The sequence below is a fragment of the Muscardinus avellanarius genome (genome assembly GCF_963383645.1).
Source record: "Muscardinus avellanarius genome assembly, chromosome: 6".
NCBI classification, from domain to species: Eukaryota; Metazoa; Chordata; class Mammalia; order Rodentia; family Gliridae; genus Muscardinus; species Muscardinus avellanarius.
Window position 1 is genome coordinate 82,594,021 of NC_137791.1, and position 24,168 is coordinate 82,618,188.

Consider the following 24,168-nt stretch of genomic DNA (forward strand, 5'->3'; position numbering starts at 1 on the left):
CGTAAGTTTAAAAGAGGGAATTTTGAAAATATAAATCTAGTTGATGTAATTGAATTAACAAAATGGTGAGATCTCTTATTCGTCGTGAACCTGAGGAAGTAGTTAGTGGGTTAGTTGGTTCATATTCAAATTAATATGATATGTGCATGTATGTCTCCACCATCTTGTACTACATTAGTATACATGACTACAATGCACCAATAACAAATAAAAAATACAAAAGCAAAAAAAAATTAATATTTCCCAATTGAATTATTTATTGAATTAGGTAGGACAGATACCTGTTTTTATTTTGGTTTTCAAATTTCATTGACATTAAATACACTTTTTATCTATGCTAATCTCAGCTTTATTTAAACTTATATTACACACCATAATCAGACTTGAAATCAAGGAAGTATGTCTAATGAAATTTGGATCAGATATCCTCTAAAAATGGAATGAGTGTTGATTTAAGTCCTTATTCAAGAAGGGTCCTTCTAATTTTCCATAATTCCTCGATAGAGTTTTTGCATAAAGTAATCCTTAAAAAACATACAATCCTAGTCTAAGTCAAGAATTGGGACATTAAAGACAAGATGATAAACTCTAAATAAAATTTTTTTCAGAGGGATTACTCTTTCAAAACATTATTTACAAATCAACTACAAATATGTGTTTTTAGGACCTTTTCCTGTTATTTAACAGCAGTAAAAATATCACCTATTTGACTCTTAGATATGGAAAAACACTACATGTACAAATATAAATAATTCATAATTTATATAAAATATATCTCATTAATGTCAACACAGATCTTAATAAATAAAATTTACCTGATTTGTTTGGGAGGTCACATCACTGTATTGCTTGTATTTCTAAAAACAATAAATAGCATTAATTTTTGCAGGCTTATAAAATGACAAATTATTTCAAATTACATTTAATGTAGGAAGTTGTGACTTACTTGTTGGTTGAAGCTGTCAGATTCCTTAGAAAAACAAATTAGTAAGAAATTTTGGTTATATATCTATTAATATTTTGTCTGTACTACTCAAATAATAACCCACACTCATTACACAGTCATTCAAGATAAAATATTTAGTCTTTGCCTGCACTTCAGAGTAAATTTTACCTAAACTTTTACTCTCCCTACATAATAAACTCATTAAATTTCAGCTGATTTAGTCTGAACCCTCAAGTTACTTATGTGATAACCCCATGACAATATTTTTGCAAATGCCAACAGCTAAAAGGAAGAATGTTTTATTTGTAATCTATGTTGCTGATTTTTTTTCTCATGATTTTTAAAATAAAATACATACCATGCTATCAGAGTAATTCTCTGAAATTAGAAATTTGAGGATCTGTTCTGTATGCATGGGCAAGAACACACTCAGAAATTGATGCTTGATATAGGTGCAAAATGAATCCCTTCCTTCAGAAGCAGCTACAGTGGACTCCTGACATTATATCCACATCATGTAGGGTGCCCACCATTACTGTTCTTCTAATATCACAATGATTGAATGAGTATTGGAGAATCATTCAGACCAAGGACTATCAGGTGCCAGAATTTGTCTTCATAATGCAGTGCCTTACCTCATCGTAGAAGTGTTGCTTTACCTCCTATATAAAGAACAAAATCTTAACTTTATGGCTTATCTTAAATACCAACATGAATCTATTTCTATGGCTTAATAATAATGCATTTTTCACTTATTAATTTTATTTTATTGGTGTGTTGCAATTGTACATCATATTGAGGTTCAATATGTTAAAAACATCTAAGAACACAGCTCTTCCCATATTTCCCTTTACAACCCTCCCCACTGCCGACTCCTCCATCGCCACTTGAGTTAGTAAGATTGGTAATACCTTTAAATATTGTCAAGGTATCATTTAAACTGCTTCCTTCCTTAGTCCTTTCTCTTCCCCTTCCTAATTCGCACCCATAACCACCTTCAACTACTTACCAACCAATATTTGCATTGTTTAAAGTCCCTTTTGATTTTTATTTTCTCTCTAGCTTCCACAAATGAGAGAGAACATACAACTCTTGACTTTGTGTAACTGGCTGAGCTACTTAGCATAGTGTTCTCTAGTTTCATCAATTTTCCTGCTAAAGGCATAACTCTTTGCTTTATGGCTGAATACATTTCTTTTGTGTGTATTGGCAATATTTTCTTTATTCACTTATCTGTTGATGGGAACCAGAATTGGTTCCATAATTTGGCTATTATGGATTGTGCTGCTATGAACATGAGTATGCTTGTATCATTATAGTATTCTGGCATGAGTTCTTTAGGAAAGACATTAGGAATGTTATGGCTGAGACATTTGGTGGTTCCATTCATAGTTTGTTGAGGAAACTTCAAACTGATTTTCATGATGGTTGCAATAATTTAATCATCACACCAACAATGTATGAGTTCTTCTTTGCCCACATCCTTGCTAGCATTTGTTATCGTTTGTTTTGTTGGTGATATGGCAATGAAATTTTAAAAAGCTTTATCCTGGGAAAATTTAGTGGAATAAGGGCCTTCTTAAAAAATTATCAGTTTCAAATATAATCAATAAACAATGATGTCATTACTCTAAAGTTTCTAGCAAAACTGTAAAACAAATACTTTGAATATTCTGATTTATTGCTTGCTAGTAGAACCTTTATATTTGTAGCTGGATAACTTTTTCTATTAAAAAGATGTTGAGGCCTTCTCTTAATATTACCAAAGTATTGTTTTTTCTTTGTAAATTAACCTGTTCATATTATAAATGACTTCATTTATAATAAGCTTATATATAAACACTCATCTGAGAGTTTCTATTAAACTGGCTACAAATTTAAGAAGGCACAACTGATACTGGTATGTGTTTCTTACATGTGGGGATATGTGTTATATGTCAGTATCACTATTTACTACATTATGATGAGAGACTATAAGACTATAATGCACAGATAGAAATATAAAAATAAATATAAATGTAAAAATGAAAAAAGATATTGTGAATATTAAAGTAAAAGTTGACTTTATGTGGACAGAGAGCATTTAGAGTGGGAGGGAGGTTGTCGTATAAGTTGTTCCTAAGAATGAAAGTAGTAATATATTAAAAGAGTAAAATTGTAGATACTGTAATATATATGTACATATGTATTGTATCTATATCTATGTTTTAAAAACACTTTCACTTATATTATATATTACATACTCAGTATTTTGTGACATAAAATATTATTATATCATTTTTAGTTTTTTGGTAAACAAGTTACATTCAAATTCTGACCTTCTAATTTCATCCTGTCATGTATCATTTTTATATTCATCATCATGATTTGAAATTTTTTTATTAAGAATAATAAAATTCCATCAACTCATTGGCAGTTGGCTTTTAAATTCCAAATGATGGTGTAACTTTAACATTTTAGAAACAGGCTTATGAGTCAGAATGGCTTCTTCAGAAAGTTACAGCTTATATCAACGTGTCATGGAGGGGAAGTTATTTCTTTGCCCTTGTAGCTAGTCTCTGCAAGACTTATAGCAAAGACACTTTATAGAATGATTTTTGGCCTTCATATTCAGCATGAGGCAGGGCCAATATTATGATTCATCATAGATTACAAAGCACACACTTAGTCTCTATTCATTGTTTCCAATGTCTGTATCTATGCTTAAATAGGATCCAGTGTCATTATGTGTCCCTTTACATGACATTTATTTACTTACATGACATTTATTTACTTACATGATTTGCCAGAGCAACGGCTAAAAGGCAGGTAAAGATTAAAAGCTTCATGGTTACTTGGTCCTGTAAAAATATAAACAGAAAATCAGTAACATATATTTTATCTTCTAGAAATTACATATTATGCCATTTATTTCTTTTATTATATTTCTATTGAATGATGAGAAATGGGCAAGAAGCATTAATAAAACCAGATGATTTTGAGCATTTCACGAATATAAATATAAATAACATGGTTTACTTTAAAAAAGACTTGGTTTTCAATGGAACATAATTTAAAAACATGTTTGCTAAAATGTGGAAGGTTTATTTAGATATAATCAAGTCCTAGGATTAATCTCCACTCATGGACATTTGGTGAAGTAGGATATTACAAAGACAAAATACAACCAGAACTCCTTTTAAAATTAAATTTCATGTCCCACTTTCAGAATAAACCTCAGAACTTCATGGGACAGTACGAAAATAAAATTTCTAGTGCCTATATATTCATTATATTTAGAAATATGAGATTAATCATGAGTTTTATTAATTAAAATTCTTAAGCAATTTATATTACATTTTCATTGGCACCTTTACAAATATTTTACTTTTTATTATGCAGAAGAGTATCATAATTTTTGAAATATTTCTCATAAGTACAGAGCATAAGAGAAAAATATGTAAAATGTTACCTTGTTTCGTAAATGGAAGACCAGAGAACTAGGCGCAGATGATCTGCAGTGGATCATTTAAACCTTGTTCCTCCATGATATGGTAATTATGTGGTTTCAAGTATTAAAAAACATTTTAATTCTAAGAAGTCAGTATGATTAGAAATTTTTTTCAGTCTTTGTTCTACAGATTCCAAGGAGTACTTTAACACAGTTTGATTTAGAACATGATAACAGAAAAGGTGGAGGTTATAGTATATAATAGTTATCTGTATTTTGAGTTCAGGCTCACTTGTTCCATGAAGTAGCTTCTTGATTCAAGATAGATTTTTAAATTTCCTTATTTCCCATTATTAACATTTACATGACAGATACTTGTGGTTCCATTTCTTGCCAACTCCTTTTTGCTGTCCTGTCTTTATGACGCCTCATCTTCCATATGGACAGTAATGCCTTTTCCTGGCATTTTTATAGAGCATGCATGACAAATTCCTAAGTGTTCTTTAAGATCAGTTTAAAATTTGAACACAGTTATGAAAACAGCATGCACAGGCAAATGTAATTCCTTATATATTGTTTATGTCAAATTCTTCATATACTTAAAGAGAATATATAAAATTACGTATATGTTGATATATACTTGTATTTGATTCATGGCATTTTTACTCTGAGAGAGAAACAAACATGAAAAAAAGTTATAGACATATGTCATATATAGTTGGTTTGATACATACACATAGGCATTTGGTTTGATAGTGATATGTACTAAGAAGAAAACTGAATTGGAAAAGGGGGCTAGGAATTATTGCTAGAGAGGAAGTTTTTAATAGTAATGTGCCCAGAAAAGCCTTTTTTTTGAGGAAAAATGAAAAGGAATAAAGAAATAAGTATACAGATAAATAGATCAAAACTGTTCTAACCCAGGATCTGAAATAAGAAAACATCTGGCAAGTATTTTAATTTAATTTAATTTAATTTGGTGGTACTGGGGATGGAACCCTTCTACCTCCGGGCTATACTCCCAGACCTATTTTATATTTTATTTGGAAACAGGGTCTCTTAAGCCAGCAAGGCTGGCTTCGAACTTGCAGGATCCTCCTGTCTCCGCCTCCCAAGTGCGGGGATTACAAGCAGGTGCCACCACACTCGGCTTTAATTTTATTTTTAAATACCTATTACGACCTCTTTGGAAATCAGTATGAAGGTTTCTCAGAAGAACTACCATATAGCCCAGCAATAGTGCTCATGGCATCTTTCCAGAGGAAATAAATTCAGAATATTATAATAATACTCGCATATCCATGTTCATTGCAACACAATTTACAATAACCACATTATGAAATCAGACTAGGTGTCCATCAACAGATGAACGGATCACGAAAGGTTGGTATATACACACCATGGAATGTTACCAAGCCATAAAGAACAAAATCACACCACTTTCAGGAAAATTTTCAGAAGAAATATTTGGAAATAAGGGGAACATTAGATAAATGAGCAGGTGAGCAGTCACTCCAGGGAAATACCTGAAAGGGATTAGAAAAGGGGGAGGCATAAAGAATACAATAGTAGAAATAATGCTATTAATGTAATACAGAATGACCAATTCCAATCTCAAAGACATGCAGGGTTAGGCTGGGGGAACATGTTTGAGAGTGCACCAAGAGTTGTGTACATATATATATTTTGACATCCTGTATCCCAATATGATATAAAATTACAATGCATCCAATAAAAATAGCAAATAGGACAATTTAGGTAAACTTGAATAAATCTTGTTGGCTTGAAGTCAGGCTAGTGAATGGGGCCATATAAAGCAGGACTTTTAGAAGAGTTATAAGGATTTAAAAATTCCTTTACTCTAGACTTCAGAGTCAGTCCTTAGAACATATGAGGGAATGTGTTTACATTGTTTTTTTTTAAAGCAAAACATATGATACAAAAATTTTTAGGTATTATGTAATAGGAAATGAAAATAACTATCCCCGAGAGAAGGAAAAAAAAAAAAAAAACCCGGAAAACAAAATAAGCCCAGTGGTTGTTCTGGGTAATGTTGATTACCTGGAAAGCTCTTATTCATGACAGCAGAGGAAGATGGGGCCTGGAGAAGTAAATCAAATACAATAAAAATAAAATTAATAAAGTGAGTAGGGAACATTGAAGAGTTTATCTTCTATGCAGCTATTTCTGTAGAATGGCAGAATAGTTTATTAAGCTGTAATGGCAGTAAGACAACAAGGACAATGCTTCTTGATGGGAGTAAAGGTATGCTAAAAAGTTAAACTATTAGAAAGAACTAAGGCTATTTTCCTACCAATATTGACCATCAATTTTCTTTTTGTTTTTTGTTTTTTTATTTTTTTTGGTTGTACTGGGGATGGAACTCTTCTACCTCCAGGCTACACTCCCAAACCTATTTTATATTATTTATTTGGAAACAGGGTCTCTTAAGCCAGCGAGGCTGGCTTCAAACCTGTGCGATCTTCCTGTCTCCGCCTCCCAAGCATGGGACCATCAATTTTAAGCTAAGTGTAATACCAATTATTAAGACAATGTATATCAAATATACAATTGTGGAAATAAAAAGGCTCAGAGAATTTCTACCAGCTAGGGGACAAGAAACATTCTGCCTCCATAGTCCACATCTTTAAATGTACAGAGATTGCATAGGTTGGCTCATCTTGAACTCACCTTCAGATCCTAATAACAAGTCTCTCTCTCTCTCTCTCTCTCTCTCTCTCTCTCTCTCTGTATGTGTGTGTGCATGTATATATATATATATATATATATATAGTGTTTGCGGGTCTGGAACCCAGGGGCATTCGACCTCCAAGCTACACCCCCTGCCCTATTTTTTATTTTTTATTTTGAAACAGGGTCTCACTGAATTGCAGAGGGCCTCACTAAGTAGCTGAGGTTGTCCACAAACTGCGATCCTCTGGTCTCAGCCTCCCAAATGCTGGGAATCTTTTTATATTTTTATAAAAATTATCAATTAATAATATGGACTTCCAAAAAATTTTAAATTGATATTAGCAAAAGAAAGGACTTGATGAGACATCATATTTGATTTTAAGTGATACATTACATTTTACTCAAGATGAAATTGAAGAGTTAGGAAGGCTGAGCCAAAGCCTTAGAAGATGATATGCTTCCGTCAGGGCTAGTGTATTTATTTATTTATTTATTAAAACTTTTAAACAATTTTAATGCTTTTATTAGTGCATTACAATATTGACAATGACATATATGCACACAGTACTTAGTTTCTTCCCTCCCCATTTTTCTTCCTTCCAATACAGAGTACCCAGTTTGACATTGGTATATTCACATGTATACACATAGTTGATGGTAGTATTTATATAAATGAACTTCAGTCTTCCTCTTCCCCTACCCTTAGATTTCCTCCCTGGCTCAATTGGGGTTTCTCCTACATGTTCTGGAGTTCCTCTGATATCCCAATTACCCCCTAGCTTGTGCATATAGAGAAAGCATATGACAATTCACTGTGCTTGGTTGATCTCACTCAACATAATGTTCTCCAGGTCCTTCCATCTTCTTGCAAATTATGTAATTTTGTTCTTTTTTATTTCTGTGTAGGATTTTATTGTGTGTATTTCCCATAATTTGTAATATATTTATCTATTTTATTTTTTGTGGATCATATTAAAAATGGCATAAATTTAGGCTGTGCTTGGTGATGGACACCCAGGTTGATTCCATACTTTGGCAATTGTGAATCGTGCTGCTATTAACTGTAGTTCTTTGATTTTAGACCCTTTGGAAAGATACCCAATAGTGGTATAGTTGGATCGTATGGTGAATCCATTCCCAGTTTTCTAAGGAATCTCCACACATCTCCATAGTGGCTGAAGTAGTTTGCACTCTCACCAATAGAAGAGTTTCTGTTTCCCCATATCCTCACCAACATTTGTTATTATTTGACTTCTTTAAGATTTTCATTCTGATTGAGGTTAGATGGAATCTCAGTGTAGTTATGATTTGTTACTCTCTGATTGCTGATGGTGTTGAATATTTTTTCATGTATCTATTGGTCATTTGCATCTCTTCTTTTGTGAATTGTCTATTCAATTCAGTTGCCCATTTCTTGATTGGGTAATTTGTATTGCTAATGTAAAGTCTTTTAGGTTCTTTGTAAATTCTAGATATTAGTTCTCTGTCAGAGAAATAATTGATAAAATCTTCTCTCATTTTGTAGGCTTTCTCTTTAGACTCTTTATGATTTCCTTTGATGAGCAGAAACCTTTTTTTCTTTTTTTGTGGGAATGGGAATGGAACTCAAGGGCATTTGACCTCCAAGCTATACCCCTTGCCCTATTTCTATTTTCTTTCTTTCCTTCTTTCTTTCCTTTTCTCTCTCTCTCTTCTCTCCCTCTCTCTCTCTTCTCTCTTCCCTCTTCTCTCTCTCTCTCTCTCTCTCTCTCTCTCTCTCTCTCTCTCTCTCTCTCCCTCTCTTCTTTCTTTCTTTCTTTTCTGGTGGTACTGGGGTTCCTGGAAACCCTTCTACCTCTGGGCTACACTCCCAGACCTATTTTATATTTTTTATTTGGAAACAGGGTCTCTTAAGCCAGCGCGGCTGGCTTTGAACCTGCGCGATCCTCCTGTCTCCGCCTCCCAAGAGTGGGGATTACAAGTGTGTGCCACCATGCCCAACTTTATTCTTTATTTTGAAACAGGATCTCACTAAGTTATGGAGTGCCTCACTAAGTAGCTGAGGCTGTCCGCCATCTGCGATCCTCCGGTCTCAGCCTCCCAAATGCTGGGATTACAACTGTGCGCCATCGTGCCCGGCTAGCAGAAACTTTTTAGTTTGATGCCATCCCACTTAGGAATTCTTGTTTTAATTTCCTGAGCTTCGGGGGTCTTGTTGAGGAAGTTTCTATCTGTGCCTATGTATTGAAGTGTGGGACCTACATCCTCTTTTAATACATCGAGTCTCTGGTCTAACTTCTAGGTCTTTGATCCATCTTGAGTTGTTTCCTGTGCAAGTTGTTTCCTGTGACAAGGATTTAGTTCCATTTTTCTACAAATGAATAGTCAATTTTCCCAGAACCACTTGTTAAAAAAGTATCTCTTCTCCAGCATATGTATTTGGCCTCTTTGTTGAAGATCAATTGACTATAAGTATGTGGATTTGTTTCTATATCTTGTATTCTGTTCCCTTGGTCTGTGTACCTGTTCTGTGTCAATACCATGCTGCTTTAATTACTATAGCTCTGCAGTATAATTTGAAACCAAGAATTGTCATTCCACACATATGTGTGTGGTACTTATTGCTGAGAACTAGCTTTGGATATTCTGGAATTTTTGTTTCTACATATGAAATTGATGACTGATTTGTCTAGGTTTATGAAGAATGACTGATATTTTGACAGGTATTGCAATGATTCTGTAGATCACTTTTGGTAGAATGGCCATTTTGTTAATGTTTATTCTGCCTATCCAAGAGCAAGGGAGATCTTTCTATCTTCTTGAATTTCTCTTTTTTTAGTGTTTTATAATTTTTATTGTAGAGATCTTTTACCTCTTTGGTTAGTTTTGTACCTAGGTATTTTATTGGTTTTGAGGATATCGTAAATGGAATTGTTTTCTGTATTTTTCTCTTCATGTATTCATGAAAAATAGAAAAGCTATTGATTTGACTGTATTATTATTATTTTTTGGTGTATGGGGGATGGAACCCTTCTACCTCTGGCTACACTCTCAGACCTATTTTATATTTTTCTTTGGAAACAGGGTCTCTTAAGCCAGTGAGGCTGGCTTTGATTCTGCATGATCCTCCTGTCTCTACCTCCCAAGCATAGGGATTACAAGTGTGTACCACCACACCTGGCTGTATGTTGGTTTTTGTATCCTGATAATTTTCTTAATTGATTAATCAGTTCTAGTAGTCCTTTGGTTGAGTTTTTTGGTTTACATTGTTCTTTAGGTCTGAAGAATATTTACTCACCTTTTGTCTTGAAGATTAATCTAGTAATGTGAATGGTTTCTTGAAGACTCCCAATATTACATTTGGGTCTATTTGAGACCTGATGTCCTGAAGATTTTGTTTTACAAATGTGGGTGCATCCTCATTTGAGAAATACATGTGTACTATCATTCTATTTTCTTGCTGGATTGTTTATTTTATTAATAAAACGTGCCCTGCATTGTCTCTTCTGATGTGTTTTACTTAAAGTCTGTTTTATTAGATATCAGCATTGCTACCGTTACTGGTTTTTGGTCTCCATTTGCATGGTATATCTTTTTCCATTCTTTCACCATTAGTTTATGGATATCTTTGGGTATAAGGTAAGTTTCCCGCAAATAGCATATAGTTTGCATTATGTTTTTTAATCCACATTGCTAATCTCTTTTAATTGGGGAGTTAGGCCCTTTGATAATTAGTGTTGTTATTGAAATATAATTTTTGTTTCCCATCATTTTGTGTTCTATGTTCTGTTTGTTGTAGTGTTATTTCTACTTTGTTTAGTTGCCTACCTGATGGAATTCTCCTCTTCGCTGGTTCTGGAATTTACTTCTTTTTTCTTCTTTATGAATTTTTTTCCAGAGTTCTATACAGTAAAAATTAACATTCTAATGAGAAGAGTTTATAGTGAAAACACATAATATTTATTTTTGAACAATTGCTTTTTGCTATGTATTATATACACATTTGCATTTAATGCAGCCCCAACTACTATAACAACTTTCAAAGAAGAAAACCCTAGTTTTAGAGTTCTTAGGGTTGTTTTCTTGTTGTCTTGGCTTCTTCTTCATCTTTTGTGTGAGTCCTGTGTTTATTTGCTATTCCTTAATAATACAGTCTATGCTGGGAATATATATTCACTCCTACCAATCAGACTCAAATGCTCAATCTTTTTAGTTTGTCCCCCAGAGATTTTTTTAACTGGATATAGTTCTTATTGTAGGTAAGCAGAAGTCTATAATTATCTGCAGGTTACTGTGCTGTCCTGGGCCAGAATCCTAAGGGCCAGAAACTATGATGCTCTAGTTAGGGTCTGTAGCCTGCTATTTGGGACTTAATTCACTCCAGAGATCACTGCTTCTCTGATGATTGTGAGCCTGTGATACTTTACAATGCTGACCCCCCAGACTCTTTAGGCTCAGCAGAGCCAATGATTTATATTTTCCAAACTTTTAGTCCAGTTCAGACACCACTCTAGATCTGCTTATTATGGTCATGTGAGTTACTTTTAGTCACTAGTTTACATGCATGCCAGGAACAGAATCTTCTGGCAAAGAAAGCATTGAATTCCCAGCTTTTGGCAGCAATCGAGTGATACCCTGGCCTCTTGGTGAAGTCTGACTCATCTGGTGTTGCTGTTGCTTTCCACTCAAGACACAAAGTCTGGAAGAAAAAAAAATCCTGGTTCTAAGACAGAGGCTTGAGTGGCTCAGTTCCTTGGCCCCAGGGACATCACCCATCTCTGGATCTCAGCTCTCCCCTTCTGCTGCTTTACAAATTAATGTCTTTCATCCCAGTAGTGACCCTATCTGCTGCAGCCTTGGAGAGCAGCCTATTGTTTTGATGGCTGTTTGGGGGAAGAGATACTCTGTGTCTAACATTTTGGTCAATATAAATTGTGATTTCATTGAATGCTAATGTAGCATACTCTGTGATTTGTTAAATTTCATTATTTATGAACTTTATATAGATGACAGATTTTTCTTCACCACATACTTAAAGAGATTCTGTTTTTCTTACAAATAGGATTAGAACTAGAGGAAATTTTAATTTACCTAATGAATAGTGATAGATGGAATAACAAAAATAAAGTCATAATTTATTTCAGGTAATATTCCTACAAATTATTACCTACACATATTTCAATCATGATGAATTTTATTTTCTATCTCTTCCTTCTTTAAATTTTCTTTCCCCATGTTAAGCAATAACTCAAAGCATATTATTTCTAGATTGTCTCTATATCAGAGAGGCTAGCCTTCACCATTCTATTTAAAATAATTTCCTGTTTAAAAATATTTAAATTCTATGCCCTTCCTACCATTTAATTCTGTAGTTCAGTTATCACTGCTTCAGATATTAAATATTATTTGTTAGCTTAGTGCTGGTATGTAAGTATCTGAAAGCAGAGAAGGCTAGCTTTTGGATATGTTCTTATAGCGATCTAAGAAGGTAAGCTCCATGATTTCAGAATCTTATCTTTTTGTTTTCTCTCTCTATTTCATCAAGAACACTGCCTATCAGTGTTTTCTCTCTCTATTGCATCAAGGACACTGTCAATGAATAAATATTGTTAGTGAACAACATTGTGCACACCACTGCAAGGACGTGCAGGTTGTCTTCTTGCCTGTAGGAACTGAGAGAAGAGATGTGAGGAGTCTAGACATTTAAGATATTTATTTGGTAAATAATAAAGCCAAGTATACACTTAACTAAATAGGAAAAATAATATAATTGACATCCCAACTGTATATTTGGGGGATGTAAATATTGCAAACTAAATTAAATTGATTTCAAGAACCTGTGATGTATAGTTTTTTCAGTGCTACCCAAGGTTGGAGAAGGAATTAAAGGAATAGTTACGCCAGTTTATCCTGAAAATATGAAAACAGAAATGAAGAACATATACCCAAAAATTTACTTGAAAGTTTTTATTTTGAGACTATAAAAAATTAATTTTACTCAAAATTGCTAGTAAAATCAGCATGTTACAATTTTTAAGTCAAATATTACAAGGCAAGCATCACAAAGTGCAAAGAATATACTAAATCATGATTGGTTTTTATTTCACATTCTGTTTTTTGTTATTCTACCAACACATAATGAGAATATGATGTTATATGGGGAATGAAATAACATATATTGTAACTAGATTTTCTAGCCAATCCTGTACTGAAAAAATTACAGATTAGTCCTAAAATTTACATGGCTATCCCATGCACATATATATATGTATATATATTATGTATATATAATTTTTATGAATGTAATCCAGTGCCTAAAATTAAAATAGCATCTCATACAGAGTATACAATTAAATGGGGAAGTGTGAAGCAGCATCCAGGACTGCTCCAGTGACAACCTGTGGTTGTCATTATTCACAACTTTAATTAAGGGATTTTGTGGGATGCACATCTCTTAAAGTGGCACCAGTTTTATAAAGTGATTGGTTATTATTGTAATACCTACTTTGTCTATAATAGTACTAAATTTTAGAAGGTATCTCAAATATTTCAAAGCAGGAGACTAATAGTTGTCAGGCCAGGACACAAAAACAGGTATTCCCCTACCAGAGCCTAGCTTATTAGAGACAAAATATTTCCCTTTTATAGTCATGTGCTGTGGTTGTTAAATAAGGGTAAGGCTGTTAATTGTAGTAGAAAAAAAAACATTCTTTGCTTTATGTGCTGGATTTAATTGAAAATCTTCAAATTCCATTTATAAAATAATTGTCCTGCATATATAAAAAGAAAAAATTATAGGAGATTAATATGGCATAAATCTCATTTTTCAATTACATGATCTTGTTTTAAACTTGTAGTTGAATTTTAATGTTTTTATTAAAATTCTTTAAAATAATAAAGTTGGCAATGTTTTTATATATTCACTGTTTATAGAAAATTTATAGTTCAGTAATCCATATAGGATAATTGATTATAGCAAACCACTACAAATGGGTTTGAATTTACTTTGCAATATCATCTTCATGAGGCTACTTTTTCAATCAGTGAATAAGACAGGAAGGAGAAATGTTCTAATATCCCACTTAGATGGAGCCACTCGATCTCACTTTTGATTGATAATGATCTTACTGTCTTGTCTTACTCAGTGGTATGCTTCTGTAATCCCAGATACTGAGGAAGCTGAATTAGAAGAATCAGAAGTTCCAGGACAGACTGGATAACTAAGAAAAATTATGTCTCAAAATAATAAATGTGGATAGAGATGTATCTCAGTGGTAGAATATTCCTGGGTTCAATCTTCAATAACTTTTTTTTTTTTTTTGGTGGTACTGGGGTTCCTGGAAGTCCTTCTACCTCTGGGCTGCACTCCCAGACCTATGTTATATTTTTATTTGGAAACAGGGTCTCTTAAGCCAGCGTGGCTGGCTTCGAACCTGCGTGATCCTCCTGTCTCCGCCTCCCAAGCATGCGGATTGCAAGCGTGCACCACCACGCCCGGCTTTGTTGCTGTTTTTATTCATCTTTTTTATATTAGAAAGGAGATTTTTTGTTTATCCTCTAGTATGTCATATCAAGGGATATGAGAACATCAATCGACATCACGGAGATGACTGACTTAATTTGCCTGCTATAAATAACTCCACAATAAAGGACCAAAAAAGAGAAATGTAACCTATTTCAATGAAATGTTTTAGACACCTTAGCTAGTACAGTGGGAATATAGTAGAATTGTTTTAAATCACAAAGGTACATTATGGCCTTATAAAGAGAAGTGCTACAGCATATCTTGCAGATCTTGAGAAAGCTCGATCAGGGGATCCGCAATGGCGTAGATCCCCCATGAAGTATGTCTAGCATTCCTTTCTTCATAAAATTATTTTAGGATTATTTGGATTAATATGTATAATTGGAATTTTATGTATAAGCATTATAACTAAAACTGATGGGCAGCGGCTTGTGAGAGACTCAGGCAGCAAAGATTTTTTCCCAAGGATAAAGTTATTGGGCCAAACATTAAGTTCAAACTGACCTTAGTTAGAGCCACTGTATAAGATTAAGTTTGAGTCAGCCTTGTGAAGTGAGACAAAGCATACTATGATTATTTAAATGTCTGGCACCCTTGCCCTAAACTTTATAAAAAAATAATAACTTTTTCCTGTCCTTGGCAATCCTGCTTTCATGGCTAGGCCCTTGTTTTTCTGCCAAAAAATAAAGTATAAAAATTACAACAAATCCTGAATAAAATGAAGAAAGATTGATCTCGTGTGACTTCTTCTCTCATCGACCTTGGCTTCCCCTCATCAACACACGAACCTCTACTCTTGCTAGGGCTGGACCCCGGCAGAGAAGTACACACAATTATATCCTTTTTTCTCTTGAGATAAACTCTGAATCAATAAATACTTTTGTCAGTATTTCCATAAGCAAAATAAAAAGTAAACACAGACCCCAGGAAGTCCCCACTTGCACAAGTCACACCTGAGACATTTACCGCTGAAGAAGACTATAGAGTGTATATGTCATAAACCCAATTGGGGAACTACTGAGTTATAATTATATTATAAATATAAAACCTTATATACTATGAAAAAAGAGCCAAGCCAATATTGTACTCTCTTGCTTTGCCTTCTTGTAAATGTGTCTTTATGATAACCCTGGCCTTCTAGAGATTTGTGAGACAGCCAAGATGATATGTCCATAATGTACCTTTGTGGTCTGAAACAACATATCTCACTTTATCTACTTGTCAAATGTTTGTAGAGTTTAGCTTAGAAGAATGAGATCCTGAATTTACTTTCAGATTCTGACATCAGATACGGACACTCTTCTTTTTATTTTTTTAAGAAAATTATATAATATAAATTTTATAAACCACTTATTTATATGATATGAGAAAGCAAAAGACTTGAGGAAACATCATATTATATTTAAGCAATTCATTACCTTTTACCCAAGATGAAACTGAAGAGTCAGAAAGGCTGAGCTGAAGCCTTAGGAGATTATGGGCTTCCTTCAGGGATGGTGTATTTAAACACACTCAAATACCATGTTTGTTCTCCTAAATAATTCCAGTGTTTAGATCATACTATAGGAACTGGAAATAAGCTTCAGAACCCATCTTTAAAAATATTAAGACTAAACTTGGCTATGTGATTTTATAATAACAAGATGGTAAACATCAAATGATCTAGAGTGAAAAGTACCCTCAAAATTAATCTCTCTGTTAACTGAGGTATGTGTGAGGAAGGTAATTGAAGAGGCATTGTTGAATACCCAAAGCACAGGAAAGAGAGAAATGATAAAAAATGTTTTTGTAAAATACCAGCTTCCCTGTTTCAAAAGTGCGTATCTCATTTACTTCTTCACAGACTCATCTAACTGACATTATTAGGCAGTGCTGTGCTAGATCTTTGATCTTCATGGTCTAGCAAACACTAAGAAAACTAAGCTCTAAAGATATAACCAACAACAGTATCCTACCAGAAAGATTGCTAGTGTTAATAGCCACTTTTAAACACTATAGTTTATCATTTTTATTTTTATTTTATTAGTACATTGTAATAATAATTCTTTTTTTGTGTGTGGTACTGGGGGTATTGAACCCAGAGGCATTCTGTCCCTTCTATTGCCCACCTTTTGATTGTTTTGAGGATAGAAAGTTCCTAATGCCCTTAATTTCTCTGCAGATGCAGTCAAACCGGAGTTTCAGAAGCCAAACAGACAGTTATGCATGACTAGCAAAGTACCTGGAGATGAACATTAATTCTCAGGCTGAGAAACATTAGTGCCTTCGGGTCACCTAGGGTAACATCATGACATCACTGAAGCTAAGACCTAGGCTCACGTTATGACACTTGGTAATTTAATGGGTATTTTATTGAATCTGTGGATCACTTTTGGAAGAATAGCCATTTTGGATGATATTTATTCTGCCTATCCAAGAGCAGGAGAGATCCTTCCATCTTCTAAGATCTTCTTCAATTTCTTTTCTTTAGTGTCTTATAATTTTCCTTTTTGAGGTCTTTTGCCTCCTTGGTTAGGTTTATTACTAAGTATTTTATTGTTTGGGAGGGATAAGGTAAGTGGAAATATTTTCTGGATTTCTTTTTTAGTTTTTATGGTTGGCTACAGAAAAGCATTTGATATTTTTACATTTTATTTTAATTTTTTATATTTTTGATGTAATACCAAATTATTGGCACTATTTTATTTGTTTTTTGCTTCAATGGTTAGGAAGTTCAGGGGACAGCAGGGCACAGGAAAGTCAGTGGGATAGGAATCAGAAGGACACTTTGTGAGTTACAGTCTCATGTTTTAGGAACAAAGGCCATTTTACAAGATTCATGACTGAGATCACATATTTATGTTCTATAATCAAAACATTTATCTAATTACCTGCTCTTGCAAATGTCATGATCATAATATATAAGGAAAAGCCCATGATATGTCAAAGGGGTAGCCTGCAATTGGAGGATTAAAATATTAATGAAGACATTCAAAGATGGCCTTTTAGTTTATCTCCTTCTCATTATCATCCAGTTTTTATAATGATATAGCATGCTACATTGTATGACAAATATACATGATGTTTAGTCATTTAGGAAAAGCCCCCAATTATATCACAGGTATAGCCTGTAATTGGTGGCTTAAGATTTTAATGGTTATATTTGAAGTGGACTTTCTTCCTGCTGCTTCTTGGGTTCCTCTATTTTTACAATGATAGAGCATGTTGCAGTATATAAAAATGCATGATGTTTACTCATTTGACTAAAATATTATTTTTTAGAATCACTAAAATTAAAAAACCTGAACCTGAAATTATGGAACAACAATAACTATTTACTAAGTACCATAGTACCTTATTGGCACTGGAGATTTTTACAAATGACAAGATCTATTTCTAACTTTAGGAGCTTGGTGTGCAATGAATGTTACTGACAGATGACTTCCGGGAAGATGGCGATGGAGGAAAGCGGCACTTACAAGTCCCGCTAACAATCCAACTCTACTACCACAAAACCAGCGCCTTTCAGAGCCAGAAAACACCACCAGCAAAGAAATAAAAACGGTAAATACAAGGGACAGAGAAAAAGGGCTGGGAAATCAATACACCGGAAAAAAAAACCAGCCCGAAGTGCCGCGCCCATGCAGCGCGGAGCGGCCAGAGCCGCAGCGCAGATTTGGGGGAGCCGCGGAGCGGAGCGGCCAGAGCAGCCGGAGCGGCCAGAGCCGCGTCGCGGAACCGCCTGAGCGGCCGGAGTGGCCAGACCTGCGGTGCAGAGCAGCTGAAGTCGCGGTTCAGAGCAGCCGAGCAGAGCGGCCAGAGCAGCCGAGCGGAGCAGCCAGAAGAGCCGGAGCAGCCACAGCCACAGCGCAGATTGGCTGGAGCAGTGGCGCGGAGTGGCCAGAGCTGCGGAGTGGAGTGGCTGGAGCAGCCGGAGCTGAGCGGCCAGAACAGCTGAGCGGAGAAGCCAGAGCAGCCGAGCAGAGCGGCCAGAGCAGCCGGAGCAGCCAGAGCCGCGTCGTGGAACAGCCGGAGTGGCCAGACCCGTGGTGCAGAGCAGCCAGAGCCGCAGTGAAGAGCGGCCGGCCTATATCTCCCCTAGCAGCACCAGGTTCCAGAGAGGAGGGAGACTCAAAACCGAGATCAAATCCAGAGAGGAGGTACTCTGGCCTCGCGGCCTAGGATGCAGAAGCAGCGTCTTACTGCTGGCGGCAGCGGTGAGTTCACCGGACGGCCCTAGACCAACCCACTCAACCAGCCACCAGGCGCCTGAGAGGAGGGGTGGACAGTGAGTCGAGGTGAGCAGGTGCTGAACAGCCGGGCGGCAGTCAGCAGTTTTGTTGGTGCAGGGAACATCTAAAGCTCCCAAGGGCCGGGCACAGCACAACTGGCAAGGACTCAGAGCGGAGTTCAATACCAGAGAAGAAATTCGCCGCATCACGGCCGAGGGCGTGGCAGTGGTGCCATATTGCCAGTGGCGGCAGCAGCGAATCCACCGAGTTCACTACAGCTCCATCAGTGCACTCAACAACCGTGAGTCAAATTGCGGCCCCTAGGGGAGAAATCCCAGTACTGTACTCCCAGGGACTTGCACAGATAGTCTCCCTGGGTCGGAGATTTTAGCAGTGCAGCCCAGTGGGGGAGTGGCAGTGGCAAAGATATCATACCATAGTCACAACTCCCCACTGGGGAACGCCCAATTTGGCACCCCCCACGGTCTAAGCAGCCTTGATTGACTCCCTGGGTCTGAGACTTTGTGATACAACCCAGTAAAGGAGTAGTGGTGACTGAGATACCACAGACACGAGATCCAGAGCATCTTAAGTGAACTCGTAGTGACTCAGGGAAGAACCCAGAGAAGGCACAAACTTCCAAAATCATGGGAAAGAGAAATAACAATGGAGCAGTGAATGCCCACAACCCCACAACATCAGAATCTGATAACACAGAAATCCAAAGATCTCTAGAAGATCAAATTAGGAAAATAACTTTAGAAATAATAGAGGACTTTCGAAAAGAATTTAGAGAGAGTCAAAAAGAGATAAAGGATGCAATTAATGAAGTAAAGGCTTCAAGTCAAAGGATAAACAACAAATTAGACCACATGGAGAATAGAATCTCGCTTCTTGAAGATGATCATTCTAAAAATGAACACATAGTTTCTAATTTAGAAAAAAAAAAAAAAAACCCGACAGCAGGAATCTGACATTGAAGAAATATGGGCCCATTTCAAGAGAGCTAACCTAAGAATAATTGGAATAGAGGAGAGAAAAAAAAGTGAAACCAAAGGGATCAACAATCTCTTCAAGGAAGTAATAGCAGAAAATTTTCCAGACATAGAGCAAGAGGTTGATACACAGGTCCAGGAAACTTATAGAACTCCCTTTAGACAGGATCAGAGAAGAGGATCCCCACGCCACATAATTGTCAAAATGACCAATGTGGAAGCCAAGCAGAGAATCTTAAAGGCAACAAAAACAAAGGGCCAAGTGACATTCAGAGGCAAACCAATTAGAATCACTCCAGACTTCCCAAACCAAGTTATGAAAGCCAGAAGGGCTTGGAGTAATATATTCCAAACTTTGAAAGAAAACAACTTCCAGCCAAAAATTTTCTACCCAGCAAAACTATCCATCAAATTAGATGGGGAAATAAGAAGCTTCCATGACAAACAGCAACTGAAGGAATTTATGTCTTCAAAACCAGTGCTAGAGAAAATACTCAAGAAGATTAACTGCAAAGAGGAAATGGGTAATACACTCCAGAACCAAAGAAACATAAATTCCCATCCAGCAGACAACTAAGCAAAGAAGAATAAACAGTATCTCAAACAGAAATAAGATCTTAACATGTTGGGAATTAAAAATTATCTCTCTATAATCACACTGAATGTAAACAGCCTCAACTCCCCAATAAAAAGACATAAAGTGGCAAAATGGATTAAAAGCCAGAATCCATCCATCTGCTGCTTACAAGAAACACATCTTACAAGTAAAGATAGGAACAAACTCAAGGTAAAGGGCTGGAGCAAGGTAATCCATGCTAATGGTACTCGAAGACAAGCAGGAGTAGCAACTATGATATCAGATAAGTTAGACTTCAAACACAAACTTATTAGAAGAGACAAAGAAGGTCACATTTTACTGGTAAAAGGAACAGTCCAGCAAGAGGAAATAACAATAATCAACATCTATGCCCCAAACATAGGGGCAGCTACTTTCAGAAATCAAACTCTTTGTGATATGAAGTCACACATAAATCCCAACACAATAATACTGGGAGACTTCAACACACCTCTCACAATACTAGACCGATCTTCCAGACAAAAGGTCAGTAAAGATGTCTCAGAACTAAAGAACACCATTAACCAAATGGACCTGTTGGACACATATAGAATATTTCACCCAACTACAGCAGAGTTTACATTTTTCTCAGCTGCTCATGGAACCTTCTCCAAAATAGATCACATCCTGGGACACAAAATGAGCACTAGCAAATTTAAAAAATGTTACATACTTCCCTGTGTCATTTCAGACCATAATGGAATGAAACTAGAAATCAACTATAAGAAGACCCAGAGAAACAACATAAACATGTGGAGACTGAACACCACACTTTTGAATGAAGAATGGGTCATAGAAGATGTAAGAGGTGAAATCAAGAAATTTCTAGAAACAAATGAAAATAAAGAAACAACATATGAAAACTTCTGGGACACTTTGAAGGCAGTATTAAGAGGAAAATTTATAGCACTGAGTGCTCACATAAGAAAAACAGAAAATCTTCAAATAAATAGCCTTATGACACACCTCAAAGCCCTTGAAAAGCAGGAACAATTGAACCCCAAAGCCAGCAGAAGACGGGAAATTATTAAAATTAGAGCAGAAATTAACAAAATAGAGAATAAAAAAACAATACAGAAAATCAACAAAACCAAAAGCTGGTTTCTTGAAAAAATTAACAAGATTGATAAACCACTAGCCAACCTAACCAAAAAAAAGAGAATCAACCCAAATTATGAAGATAAGGGATGAAAAAGGAGACATTACTACTGACAGAGTAGAAATCAGAGGATTATCAGAAACTACTTTGAAAAATTATACTCCAAAAAAATGGAAAATCTGGAGGAAATCGACAACTTCCTAGATAAATACAACCTTCCTAAACTGAGTCAAGAAGATATAGAACACTTAAACCAACCAATAACAATCAAAGAGATTGAAATAGCAATAAAGAGCTTACCATCAAAGAAAAGCCCAGGACCAGATGGTTTCCCAAGTGAATTCTATAAAACCTTTATAGGAGAACTAATCCCAATACTACTCAAACTATTTCAGGAAATAGAAAAAACTGGGACTCTCCCAAATACATTCTATGAAGCCAACATCACACTAATACCCAAACCGAATAAAGACAGTTCAAGGAAGGAAAACTACAGGCCTATATCTCTGATGAACTTGGATGCAAAACTATTAAACAAAATACTAGCAACACGCATTCAAAACCACATCAAGAAAATCATTCACCATGACCAGGTAGGGTTCATCCCAGGGATGCAAGGCTGGTTCAATATATGAAAAACAATCCATGTAATTCATCATATAAACAGAATCAAAGACAAAAACCACATGATCATCTCAATAGATGCTGAAAAAGCATTTGATAAAATTCAACATCCATTTATGATAAAAACACTGCAGAGAATTGGAATAGAAGGAACATATCTCAACATTATTAAGGCAATCTACAATAAGCCCACTGCCAACATCATATTAAATGGGGAAAAACTTCAAGAATTTCCCCTAAAAACTGGAACGAGACAAGGATGTCCACTATCACCACTTCTCTTCAATATAGTATTAGAGACTCTAGCCAGAGCAATAAGGCAAGAAAAGGAAATCAAAGGAGTACAAATAGGAAAAGAAGAACTTAAGCTTTCACTATTTGCAGATGACATGATACTATATTTAGAAAACCCAACAAACTCAACCAAAAGGCTTATAGAGCTGATCAACAAATTCAGCAAGGTATCTGGATACAAAATCAATCTTAAAAAATCAGAAGCTTTCCTGTACACCAACCATAAATCCACTGAAAAAGAAATTCAGAAAAACACTTCCACTCAGGATCTCCCACAAAAAAATAAAATACCTAGGAATAAACTTGACCAAGGAGGTAAAAGATCTCTACAAAGAAAATTATAAAACACTGAAAAAAGAAATCGAAGATCTTAGAAGATGGAAAGACCTTCCATGTTCATGGATTGGCAGAATAAATATCATTAAAATGGCCATCCTCACAAAAGTGATCTACAGATTTAATGCAATGCCCATTAAACTACCAAGATCATTTCTCACAGACACAGAAAAATCAGTCCTTAAATTTATCTGGAATAACAAAAAGCCCAGAATAGCCAAGGTAGTTCTCAGCAACAAAAACCACGCAGGAGGAATCACAATACCTGACTTTAAACTATACTACAAAGCCATTGTAATAAAAACAGCATGGTACTGGCAAAAGAACAGATATATAGACCAATGGAGCAGAATAGAAGACCCAGAAACAAGTCCACACACTTTCAGCCAATTGATTTTTGACAAAGAGGCCAAAAACATACACTGGAAAAAAGATAGCCTCTTCAACAAATGGTGTTGGCAAAACTGGTTAACCATATGCAGAAAATTGGATGTTAATCCCACTTTTTCACCATGTACAAAAGTCAACTCATGATGGATCAAAGACTTGGAAATTAAACCAGAGGCTTTGAAGCTCCTTGAAGAGGGCATAGGTCCAACACTACAACACAAAGGCACAGACAAACATTTCCTCAACAAGACCCCAAAGGCACAACAAATTAAAAGGAGAATCAATACATGGGATTGCATGAAACTGAAGAGCTTCTGTTCAGCAAAGGAAACTATCAAGAATCTCAATCGAGAGCCAACAGAATGGGAGAAGATTTTTGCCACCTACACCACTGATAGAGGACTAATATCTAGAATATAAAGAGAACTCAAGAAACTCAACACTAAGAAAACAAAGCATCCAATAACAAAATGGGCAAATGAACTAAATAGACACTTCACAAAAGAAGAAATTCAAATGGCCAATAAATGCATGAAAAAATGCTCAACATCACTGGCAATCAGAGAGATGCAAATCAAAACTACCCTGAGATTTCACCTAACTCCAACTAGAATGGCCATTATTCAAAACACAAACAACAACAGATGCTGGCGAGGATGTGGAGAAGTGGGAACTCAAAGACATTGTTGGTGGGATCGCAAATTAGTGCAACCACTTTGGAAAACAGTATGGAGAATCCTCAGAAGAATGGGAACAAATCTACCATTTGATCCAGCAATACCACTGTTGGGTATCTACCCAAAAGAAAAGAAACCAAACTACCAAACTAATGCATGTGTATCTATGTTCATAGCTGCACAATTCACCATAGCCAAACTATGGAACCAGCCAAGATGTCCATCAACAGATGAATGGATTACAAAACTGTGGGATATGTACACAATGGAATTTTACTCAGCCATCAAAAAAAACTTAATTACATCATTTTCAGGGAAATGGATGGAACTGGAGGACATTATGCTAAGTGAG